We start from the raw sequence: 12,479 nt of genomic DNA on the forward strand, positions 1-12,479 counted from the left end.
CCCCGTGTAGATGCACAGATGTGTGCATCTGGGTAGATGTGCTGGTTCACTGTGTGAGCATGCACAGACACTTGTTCACAGTGTGTGTGCATCCGTGCAGTGTGTACATCTGGACAGGACCCTGTGCTCCCTGTCTCTGTCGCTGAGATGTTTCCTAGCTGTGCACAGAATTCACTCTCCTACTGGAGGGCTCTGACTGAAAGCCCTGATGGGGCAGGCCTTCTGTTGACACTTGGTTAACGTATACCTCTTCCATCTGTGTGCCCACATCTGCTCTCCTCCCTCCCTCCTTCATAGCACTTACCCCTCTGATACGGTTTGCTGGTGTCCCCACCCAAATCTCATCTTGAATTGTAGTTCCCATAATCCCTACGTATTGTTCGAGGGATCCCGTGGGAGGTAATTGAATCATGGGGGTGGTTGCCCAGATGCTGTGGTTCTCGTGATAGTGAGTTCTCTTGAGGTCTGATGGTTTTATAAGGGGCTTTTCCTCCTTTTTCTAGGCACTTCTCCTTGCTGCTGCCACATGAAGAAGGATGTGTTTGCTTCCCCTTCTGCCATGATTTTAAGTTTGCCGAGACCTTCCAGCCATGCTGAACTGTGAGTCAATCAAACCTTTTTCCTCTATAAATTACCCAGTCTCTGGTACGTCTTTATTAGCAGTGTGAGAATGGACTAATACGTTCTCCTAATGTAGTATATATGTGTTGGCTCATTTGTCACTGCCTGTCCATCTCCAGTCTCTAGAATACGAGATCTGTAAGAATAGGGACACTGTCTATATCAGCTGTTCATGGCTCAGTCCCAGTGCCTGGAACAGCATAAGGCATCTGGCATGTGCTTGACAAACATTTGCAGGGAATATATGTGCATGAACATGCATGTGCGGAAACAGGTGCACAGGAACATGGATTGTGGACGTGCATGTATGTGCGTGCATATGTATACCACTATGTGTACATAGCTTATTGTGTATTTGCAGTGAGGTTTTCAAACCTCTGTCTTGTTTCCAGGATTTCCTGAAGACACTATCACAGTCCAGTGGTCTGCCTGGTACTGAGCCATCAGACCACCCAGCATGTCCTCACCCACATGGACAGGTGACAGGGGGCTCTGAGTATGCCTCAGTGCACCTTACGCGCCTGTGAAGGTTGGGAGCCTGAGTGCAGCTCCTGTGGCACTGCCCATGGGAAGGGAGATGCCTCCTCAGTTCTCCTGACCCTCGGTGGAGGAGTGGCCAGCGTGTCTGCTGGCAGTGCGTCCACACAGATGTCCTGCACCCAAGGGGCAAGTCGGAAACAAAGGAAAATGTCTGTCTGAAGGAAAAGGCAAAGCAATTTGGATTTCTGCGAGAAAATGAGACTGCATGTGGCACTGTAAATCCCCTTGCTGTTGAACTTCTCGCGCCCCCCAAATACACCCTTCATATTGACATGTCTGGAACCTTAAACTGAACCAAGTTGAAAAGTGAGATTAATTAGGGCTGAGTTAACAGTTAACACATACAATGAAATATTGAATGAGGCTTACTGAGCAAACAAGAATATACAGAAGTGGAGGAGACAAAGAGGATATTAAAAATGCAGAGAGTGATGAGGCAGATAGCTGCGACAAATAATGAAAAACAGTAAAGGAGATAAGGCAGATACTGGAGGAGCAAAGAGTCTCTGAAATAGATATCAGTATCAAAAGATGCTAAACACGCTTCTAAAGAGGCTTTCTAGCCGACACAGGGAGCTCACTGATGGATGAAGTAGAAACATTTTTAAATGGAATCAAACAGGGCAAAGCGGGAGAAGAAAAAGAAGCAGGTAAACCAGTAAATTAACTTTCCTTGCGTGTGCCGTATACTATTTGTGAGCGAGCAGTGAACGCTGTGGATCCCTGGAGGGTCTGGGGGCCGCGGTGGGAGGGTTTCGCTGCAGTGAAGCAGAGGTGGTGCCTTTGGACCTCTTCTCCTGAACCTTCAGGGAGAGACGCAGAATATTCAAAACATGAAGATGCAACGATTCAAATGAGTGTGCAGGTTTTCAGGGTGGTTGCTAAACCCAAAAAGACCGATAGCTTCGGGCAAAAGACTGCAGAAAGACCAGCTTTAAGTTTTTACTGAAGCAATGGGAAATTTACCCTGTAAGCCTTGAAAAATTCCCAAAGGGATTCCTGTTCATTCCTGTGGATCCTAATGGGCCAGCGTAGACCCGTTAGTCAAAAGAGGATTTACCTACATTGCGCACTCGTTCGGACTGGCAGGGAAGTCAACGCCACTTCAGATGTTTGCAGGGCATGAACCCTGTCCGTTCCCACGCCCTCCGATGGCTGTTACACAGGGATGCCCACTTCTGGACAGAAGCGATTCAGGCAAAATGAGAACCATGACCACAGAAGGTTTTGTGTATTTGGTTATTTCAATATTTAAGTGTATGCATGAATGCTCAGGGTAAAAATGCTTGGAGTTTAACTCAATTAAAAATGTATACATTATTCATCTTCTGTGGACTGTCCACCATGTAACCCAGAGAGCTGAGGGGTTAGAAATACATTCATACATTCACTGCCTCCCTAAATATTTGCTGAGCACTTGTTGCTGTCGAATAACTCCTTGTTGTAGGTTCCTCATGGTGGCTCTGCAGGAAGGATGCAGAGTGTCCTGAGGGGCTACTGGGAAAGTCCACTTGGGGTTGAGGGATCTGGAAGGGCTCCCTGGAGGAGAAGGTGTTGGACTACAGCGATGGGAACATGGAGCTGGAGCGAGACGTGGGTGCCAGTCAGCACAAGAAAAACCCGCACAGAGAAAGTCAGGCTGGGGTGAGAGGAAGCCCCCGAGCTGGGAGTTCAGCCTGAGAGAATGGGAAGCCGCCGAGGAGCTGGGGAACCAGGCTGAGTCTGACCCACTGATGCAGATTCCTCTGTGGGCTTGGGGAAGGCCAGAGACAGGGCCGCAGGTGGGGGCTTTGGTGAAGGGAGCGAGAGTGTGAGCCAGTGCCATGTAGAGAGGACAGATGCAGGGATGGCAGCCAGGGTGCCATCGGCCAAGAAAGAAAGGTCCAGCAGGCGCAGTATCAGAGCAGGGTCCCAGAGGAAGGCAACAGGGACAGTTCTGGCTTCTTACCTCGGCCACTAGGAAGATGGTGATGCTCTGAGGGTGATGAGGCCACAGGGTGGGAGGGAGGAGGAGGAGCCTCCCCCTGCAAGCTCTGTTAGGGGGGCACACATCAGTGGCTCCCCACCACCCTCTGGACGAAGCCCAGAGCACAGAGCACTTGAGGCTACTGGGTTTCCCTGGTCCCTGCTCCGCCAAACAGCTCTCCTGTCACCGGCCTAATCTCCATGGCCGGGCATTCTGAATCCACGCATCCAGCTCCCAAGTGGTTCACAGGCTCCCAGCCCAGGCCACGTGCGTGTGCTGTCTCCCTGTGGGAGAGGCTCCTGTCCTAGACCCATGCACCTGCTCACAGCTCTGCCCTCAGCTTAAAGGCCCCTTCCAGGGTCAGGGTCCCAACTGGGAACCCCCATTCTGGGCTCTGCAAATGCCTCCCAGCACTTACTCCCCAAAATGCTCTGTCCGAGGGTCTTGGCCTCTGGCTTGTGAGCTCACAGAGGGCCGCGCCCTTGCACTCACCTTCCCGTTCACCTGCAGGGCCAGGCCTTGTGCCGGCATAGAGGTGAATGGGCACACGCTTCCCATCTGCTGGGGAGATTCTCGCTCTGCTGGCTCTGCCTCACCCCTGGGGGCTCTGCCAGCTCCTCAGAACCCTGAGTCCGGGGCACGACGTGGCCTCAGGTCTGGGCCAGATGACGTAGTGCAGGCTCTAGGCCCCGGGACAGACGTGGCACTTCCTGCATCAACTCTGTTGCTGGCCTCACCAGGGCTTCCCTCCCCAAGCCTCAGGGGCTGCGGGGTACCCACCCGCTCCACAGAACACGTGCATGGGCCTCCAGGAGATGGTTAATAGAACGGATAGGTTTTAGGGAAGTTTATTTTTATAGCTCTTACATTTATTTATATTTATCAAATATGTACCCATCACTAAAATCTCTTCCAAGCATTTTCAAAAATTCAAGAGTTGCGTCTAAAAATACTGACCTTGATGTTCAGCATGTGTGGGTAACTCCCCAGGCCCAGAGACATCAAGAGCAGATGTGACAGCAGCCATGGCTGCTCAGGGGGCCAGGGATGCGGGAAAGGGGTGGCTCTCAAATAGTCTTGACAAGCAGCTGAATATGGTTGTGTCAGATTTGGAAAGTGCAGCCTGAGAATTTGAAATTCATTCATTCCCCACTCCCCCAACCATTTTTTCATGTATTCATTCATTCAGCACACCCTGAATGAGCACTCTTTTATTTGATACCTATCCAGGGGCACTGCACAGGCTCATGACCATCATACGCCCAGTCTGGCCCCATGGTGTGCCTGAGCAGAGGACTGTTAGCAGGTGGGTCCTTCCATCCTCCATGATAAACGCTGAGAAAAGAAAGATCAAGGGCTTCAGAGCCCGTGGGAGGGATACAGACGGGGGCTGGGCAGCTGCTAAGAAAACTGCCTGGGCAGCAGGGTGGCTGTGACCATGAGGAGGGGGAGAAGGACCCAGGGGAGCGGAGGAATCCTTGCTGTGGAAGGCACCATATGAGCTGCGTGAAGTCAGAGTCAAAAGCAAACCCGTCTCCTCCTGACAGCGGGACCCAGGAGGCAGGACAACCTGCCAGAGAGGCTGAAGGAGGTTCTCTCGCGCTGGATCCTCGACAAGAAAAAGGAAGAGGGTCTCCCCTGCTTCCCTCGCCCACAACAGCTGGTCTTCCAGAGGTCGGCCGTCTCGTCCCTTGTCTTCAGAATCTGGTGGAGTTGGAGGCAGACACCTGAGGTCAGGAAGGGAAGGTGAGACCCGACCCAGGAAAGCTGAGTCCTCCTGAACCCTCAGGGCTGGGGTGAGGGGCCAGTGCCCGACCCAGACACCAACACAGCCCTGCAGTGAGAGGCGATCTCAGCAGATGGACGGGCACTGCCCGGATGATGAACTGGTCAGCACTGCAGTGGCCCCGTTGGCCTAATTTGCCCACCTGAAGAGCTGCCAGGTCTCCAGTGACCCTAGTATCATGGCCAGGAGAGGAGCAGGGTGACCTGAGGGTGCAGAGAAGGTTCTGCTGTGATCACGTCCCCCTGCCAGGTCAGAGGCTCAGAGGTTTGGGAGGGGAGGGATTTCCTGTTAAAGCAGCAGGATCCCTGTGGGCCCAGAGGGAAACACAGACATGGCGGGCGTCCCATGGAGTGGGAGTGAACAGGAGCAGGAAGAAGGTGGGTGCCGCCCCCACACAGGCCTCAGGTCACACTGGACGTTTCCTCAGCAAGCGTCACCTGGGTGGTGACGAATGGGGGAGGAGAACAAGTGGAGTGCAGGGAGTAGCAGTGTGAAGCTGCACCGCCTGGTCCCCACTCGAGGTAAACGGGGTTTGCTCTGCCGGAGGAGCCCACGCTGGCTGCAGACACGGGGCAACCATGTGAGAAAGGTCGGACCCAGGCCCACTCGCCTTCCACATGCGTCTTAGGGATGGGGATGCCTGCGCCAGCAGCAGCCTTGCTGCCCCTTCGTCCCCCAGTGCACCTGCCAGGGCAAAGCCAACAGGCAGTGCCAAGGACCTGAAGGGGGAGGCGGGCTTGACTCCGAGGCAGGGCACGGACACCAGACCATGTGGAGGAGCAGCTGAAACAGGGCCGGTGGCAGCAGCCACCTGTGAGATGTGCCAACCAGTGAGCCTTGTTTAGTTTACCATTGCCATGGCAAGACCCAGAAGTTACTGCCACTTTCCATGGTAAAAACCCAATGACCCTGAGGTTTCTGCCCGTTTTCTAGAAACTTCTGCATAAACCAACCCTTAGTTAGCATGTAGTTAACAGTGGATATAAATATGATTCGGGGCTGCCTCTGAGCTGCTGTCCTGGGTGCACTGCCCATGGGGAGTCCTGCTCTTCTGGGACCAGCCCCCTCGGCTACCGCAGCAATAAAAGCTGCTACAGCACCCGCTCACCTTGGAATTCTTTCAGGGGCAAAACCAGTAACAGACCTGGGCTAAGCCCCCATTTTGGGGTCTGCCTGCCCCACATCAGACCTGCCCAGGGTTGCCCCACCACTCCTAAAGGAAGATAAGACGCGGGTGGGGGCAGCCACCAGGCCAACTGTTCAGATTGCCCGATGCCAGCTCCTTTGCATCCTGGAACCCAGAGATGCAGGGCAAGCCCCAGCACCTGGGTGCTCAATGGGGGAGGCCCCCGAGAGGTGGCCACAGGCAGGTCTGGTGGCCACTGGGAACCTGGGGGAGGCCCCTGAGAGGTGGCCACAGGCAGACGCTTGGGTTTAGGCACCTCACTCCATTGCCTGGTCAGGCCCCAGCCCCTGCTCACCTGGAAAGCAACAGGAAGGGACGTCAGGCTTCAAGCGTGGAAGCCATGAGTGCGGGGACCTGGAGTGGGAAGCAGCTCCCAGGCCTGGCCTGAGGCCCCTGGCATCTCCCTCAGAGGGGAGCAGAGGGAAGCCTCTCCTGGGACGCCACTAGCTTTGCTTCTGGGCCCTGCGCTGTTGCGTGAGTCTGTGTGATTCTGCCGGATTCCGCCTTGCTCTGCGTTGGTCTCCCCGCTGCCTCAGCCCCGCTGGCCTCTGGAATCCAGCCCTCCGGCAGCCGCCCTTCCACCTGGCATCTTTCTTATCCTGCCTTTTGTTTCCACCCAATGACTGTTCTTTCCCTCCTGGAAGTTACCACCAGGACACCTCCAAGCCCAGCCCCTCTCTGGACATCACATCATTCCTGCTGTGGTCTGAAGGTTTCTTAATGTATTTGTCAAATTCTCGCCCCCAAGGTGATGGTATTAGGAGGTGGGGCCTCCGGGGGGTGATGAGGCCATGGGGCCGAGCCCTCCTGGAAAGGATTGGTGCCCTTAAGAAAGAGGCCCAGAGAGCTCCCTCGCCCCTTTCACTGCAGGAGGACACACACAGCACCAGCTTCTATGGGGCACTGGCCTCAGCCAACGCTGGCTCTGCTGGCACCTCGACTTCCTGGCCTCCAGGACCGTGAGAAATGAATTTCCATGGTATTTTGTTACAGAGCCCGGGCCGACTAAAACAATTCCCGTGCTCGCTGGAGAATCAGAAGGTGCATTTGCACCTTAAAAACACCTTCAGTGGCACCAGCTTCCCCCCCACGGCACCGGTTCTCGTCACTCTCCAAGGCTGCCCTCACCTTCGCAGGCCGTGAATTGTTAAGAGAATTTAGCCACAAACCAGGCAAGAATCTTTCCTACGTGTCAGCAGCCAGAAGGCTTTGTAGATAATATTCTTCTTTAAAATTCAGTAATTATGTATCTAGTTGCTACCAACCGCAGAGAAAAATATGCATATTAAAAAGTCCATAATTACATAATAAGCACTTACTGTCAATTGCATTCTGCTGCCGTGTACTCTCCGTCCCCTTTATCTTAAAAAAATTCAAAAACAATTACCACAAACACTAAAATAAATCAAGCACCAAGTGTCAGGTTAATGCAAAATTAGGGGTTTACTTTGAGCACATAGATAAGTTTTAATTCAGATGCCATCAGTCCTAACCACATGGGATCTGTGGCCCTGCCAGGATCACTGGAGAGCTGGAAGTACCTTGGAAGGGCTGAATGGCAAAGGACTCAGGAGGACACCCGAGGAATCACTTGCTTGGATTGGAAGCTGCCAGAGTGTCAGGTAATTTGGGGAAGGTGGGCAGCCTCCCTGAGACTCAGTGTCTTCACAGGGAAGATGCAGTATTTACTTCATAGAGGTTGCTGTGGAAACCATATGCCCAGATTTCACCACAAAATCAAGCAAAATAAAAGAAATGGGGTGAAAAACGGTGCCTCGTCCCAGTTCTCTTATAGCTTCGTGGTCATATGACCCAGTCCTTGCCAGGGGGTGCCAGTGAAAGTGCCTGTGTGAATCCTGAGAAAGGCCCTTTCACAGGAACTCGTTTGGCTGGCTCCTGCCTTTGCCCTTTCCTGTCCTCTGTGGAGAATGCGGATGCAATGCTGGAGGTGTGGCTGCCGTCTTGTGTCTTTGAGGCAGCCTAGGACTGGCTGAGCAGAAAGATTTAAGGAGGCCATGTCCCTGATGGCACCCGGGAGCCAATGGGCCACCCTGGACTGCTTCCCCCTTGACCATTTTAGTAGCTGAGAAAGCAACCTGACATTGTGCTTCTCTCTTGGGAATTGCTCTTACTTGCATGTTAATGGAAGGTCGGTACCCAGTGGGTGTGCAATGTTGAAGCTGTTCTTATTTCAAGGTAGGAATGATGTCATCTTGAGTCTTTCACATCCTAAGCCTGTGACCCAGGTGTGGGGAGAAAATCAAGTCAGGCTGTGCATTCTGGGCTTCTCTCTGCTGAAAAGCCCTAAGGAGTCGCCCTGCTTCCACTGATGGTGGACAGAAGCCCCACTGCTGGCTCCAGAGATATCTCCTCATTCTTAGCTGAGAGCGTACCCCTTCCTCCCTGACCAGACCTTCCGAGGAGCCCACTGGCTCTGAGGCGAGATTTGCATCTGGTTTTGAAGACGCTGAGCATCAGCTCCTTTGCACGCCTTGCCTGCGTGCTTCACTGCACAGGTGGGCTGGCTGCTCATCCCTCCCATCCTCGCCAGGGCTGATCTGCCCTGAGTCGGGGGTAGTGCTCAGATGGCAGCTCTTTCTGTCTTCTGCGTGTCCTCCCCTGGGTGTTCCTCCAGCATCATACTGTCTCTCGGAGCCCTGTTCAGGACACCAAGCGCCTCCCTGCAGCCCTCTGGGCAGCAGAATTGGGCCAGGGCTCAGCTCTGGGTACTGGAAGCTTTCACCTGTCCACCTTTCCTCCCAGCATGCTACACCAGCATGACCGTGTTTCACGTCTGCCATGGCATAGGAACAGTGGAGGATCCCTGTTGGGACTTGATCCAGGGAGCACCCTGGGGAAGGGACCTAGGAGCATAGAGGGCAGAACAACCTCCACCAGCCTTCAACCTCTGCTCCTCCAGGTGTCCAGCGAGCAGCCTTAGGCAGCAGAGCACCTGCGAGGGCTTCTCCATCTGCCCCCAGCCCTCCCCAGACACCCACAACTTTCACTGTTGATTTGGACCTCAATCCAATGCCCTACTCAAAGGACTTCCCCCAGGACCCTTTCTACCACAGCACCTCATGCATCCTCTTCCAGGACTTGGCTCTATTTTTTTAACGACCATCGGTCACCCCGACTTGCATTTATTGGCTCCATTTGTTCAATACCGCAGCCCACCACCAGAACAGAAGCCACCCAAGCAGGGATCTGGTCTCTGGTCTGTCCCTGAGCTTGGAAGGTCACATGGCTCTCAGTTGTTTCCTGAAGAATGCTTGTAGAGTAAGTGGAGAAATGAATGAACGTGTGAACAAATGAATGAGTGTATAAAAAGTACTTCATCCAACTTGCTGGTCTCTCTCTACCGTCTTTCCCTGGCCCTTGCTCCTCAGCTGTCCTGGGTCTATAGCTCCCCTTTAGTTCCCTGTACCTCTGCAAAATATTCCACTGCCCAGGGCTCCACTGTCTCCAGCCTGCCAAGCCGTGTGTGAGGCTTTCCAGTGGCTCTGGGGCTGCTGGCTCGGTACCCACTCCCAGCACACTCTGTCTCTCCCTCTGCACCGGCTGACTTTAAGCTCCGAGTCCCTCACCATGACCAGCACTTGGCCAGGATTCCTGTTGAATGGATTGATGAGTCAATGATAAACAGATGAAAAAAATACAATAGAATTTTAATAATGGCTTAAAATCCAAGAATAGAATGATTTTTTTAAAGAATCCCACAGCCAAGTTCTGTGTATGGGAATTGAAGCCAGGGCCAGAAAAATAACAAATAAACAAACAAATCTGTCTTTTGATTCCTCTGCCCCGGAGGCAGCTTGCTAAGTCCCTGGACCCTGCAGTCGTCTGCTAATTTGTTTCCCTAAAGCTGCCAAGCACGGCCTGGCTGCAGTGACACGGCTGGGTCTGCTGTCACCTGGGTACCAGAGATGCAGGCTCCAGAAGTTCTTTCCCTCCCCAAAGCAAATGTGGTCCATGATGCTCCGACTGTGCCAGCACCAGGAGCAGAGGTTGCTTCCAGCCATGGACTTCGGCCTCTCGCTAGGGTAAGGATTGGCTCCTAGAATGCAGTGCCCGCCAGAAGAGAGTCTACACGGTTTTGCGCTGGAGTGGTTGTGGCAGTGATGGGTTTGGGAGAGAAACCTTTTACCACCCCGTACAGCTCTTGCCCTCCACACACCAAGGGCAGCTATCTTCCAGCCTGAAGCCTTTTCAAAGAGGCAGTGTGTGTGTATGTGTGCGCGCGCGAGCACACGTACACCACTGCATAAAAATGAATCTTTATGGAATTCAGATCAAGAAGCTCTCCCAGACCACACCTGCCCTTTTGTCTGGTCTGCAGAGCTGAGGGTTGCTATCCTGAGGAGGCCAGGACCTCAAGTGAAGATGATAAAGGAAGTGGGAGAGGAGGAGGAGCTGGGTGTGAGAAAGCGGAGACCCGTGGGAGGGACAATGGAGTCCCAAACTGGACGGAGACCTGGAGAGCAGCGGGGAGCCCCCCATGGCTACCATCAATACAGAAATACAGACAGCAACCAGCACCTCTGTAGGTGGGATGAACAGGTCTTAAATTCCACAGGGGCCTCCACTCGGAACCCCGGGTCTGCTGGCTGGATGAGCGAGATCACAGCATGGGGACTGGGCTCCCCCAGGGGCAGAGTGTGCAGGTGACATTGCCATTGCTGGCCTGGTGACCACACGGAGCCTCTGCGACATGGCGCTGGGCTGGGGAGTCCTGGTGGCTGCAGGGCTCGGGGGTGGGACCACACAACCCAGTTGTCTCATCTTCCAAACTTAGTCTCAGATTTGGGGTCCTCCACGTCTTCACCTGGTATCAAATGCTTGTTAACGTCACAGTCACCATGCAGCAATCACGCGTGTGTTTTCATCCTCCCGATGGCCTGTGAGTCCAGCAGCGGCCCGTTTTATTTTTCATTCAGAAACCTGAGAGGTGAGAGCTGAGTCACTTTTCCAAAGTCACCGAGTGGCTCAGTTGCAGGGCCAGAACGAAAACCAGGGCTTGGGCCAGTCCCTCCACCTCCGCCTTCCAGCCAGAGTGTCCAGGGACAGCAGGAGCAGCTGTGTGGGGAAATTGCAGTGACACATGCGCAAAGCAAAACATGATCAGATTAAAGAAATGCAATTCCCAAATAAAGATTCTCCGCAAAGTAACACAAGGAGAGAAAACCAAACACGTCATGTTCTCACTCATAAGTGGGAGCCGAACAATGAGAACACTTGGACACACGGAGGGGAACATCACATACCGGGGCCTGTCGGGGGCTGGGGGGCTGGGGAAAGGAGAGCATTAGGACAAATACCTAATGTAAATGACAAGTTGATGGGTGCAACAACCAACATGGCACATATATACCTGTGTATCCAGTCTGCAGTGGTGCACATGTACCCCAGAACTTAAAGTATAATAATAAAAAATAAATAAAGGGAAATTAAATAAGAAAAGAAAAAAAGAAACTCCAGTACGTTATAAGAAAATACCTTAAAATATCCTCCAGACAGCCCAGTGCCCGTGGGTTTCTCTGGTGTCCGACCTCACAGGATAATTTTTGTGCCTTACATGTCACAGAAGCAGTCATAATCAGAGACGGAGGGCCCTTCTCATCTTTGGGAGATGCTGAAAGGCCAGTGTCCACCGGCCCTAACATTTCATTTCCGCCCCCGTTTTCCTGTAAAAAGACGGAGGAAACGGGACAGCGGCCTTCATGGTCAGCATTCGGGAGCTGCCTGGTGGCAGGCGAGGACCCGAGGCATTAGCGGCGTCCTCAGCTCCTGGGCCTGCTGAGCTCTGACCCACCCTCGGGTGGCTCAGAGGTGGCCGGGTTCACTCGAGAAGCCCAGGAACAGATTCTTCCCTGAACAGCCTCTCGGAGAACAACCTGCACCCTGGCAGCTTCCCAGCAGCTGGAAGTGGAGGCAGGAGGAGACCCGAGGTCGGGAGTCTCTAAAGTGTTTGCCTTTTTCACTCTTGATGGAGAAAAGCCCAGATGTGACTGTGGTTGGACGAGGTCCTATCACATGGCATGTGTGGGTTCTGGGCTCACATGGCTATTCCGTGGGCATCCAGGGTACTTAGGGGTCGCCTTTAGCCTTCAGAGAGCTGCCTGGGAAGTGCTCACCTTGCGCACAGCTGTGGCCCCTCCAGCTGCAGGATTCCCCTCCTCCTGCTCCCCAATCCTTCCCACCCAGAACCCCTCTTCTCCCTCTCCTTGCTCCCTCCCACCCCCTGGCCCCTCCCACTCCCAGCATCCTCTCTCCCACTTCCAGCCCCTCCCACTCCCAGCATCCTCTCTCCCACTCCCAGGCCCTCCCACTCCCAGCATCCTCTCCCACTCCCAGCATCCTCTCCCACTCCCAGCATCCTC

General features: G+C 53.6%; 2 long non-coding RNA genes across 2 annotated transcripts; one reads left to right on the forward strand and one right to left on the reverse strand.

The window, feature by feature from the left end:
• Positions 1-550: 550 nt before the first annotated feature.
• LOC103888437 lies at positions 551-2,481 on the forward strand. The gene is made up of 2 exons (XR_652944.3): positions 551-600; positions 1,014-2,481. It is a non-coding gene; the product is annotated as an uncharacterized LOC103888437 (long non-coding RNA).
• An 8,160-nt stretch (positions 2,482-10,641) lies between these two features.
• Positions 10,642-11,666, reverse strand: LOC103888436. Its single transcript, XR_004178878.1, has 2 exons — positions 11,596-11,666; positions 10,642-11,175 (listed from the first exon to the last, which is right to left on the reverse strand). It is a non-coding gene; the product is annotated as an uncharacterized LOC103888436 (long non-coding RNA).
• Between the last annotated feature and the right edge of the window lie 813 nt (positions 11,667-12,479).

Source organism: Papio anubis, chromosome 16 (genome assembly GCF_008728515.1).
Source record: "Papio anubis isolate 15944 chromosome 16, Panubis1.0, whole genome shotgun sequence".
NCBI lineage: Eukaryota > Metazoa > Chordata > Mammalia > Primates > Cercopithecidae > Papio > Papio anubis.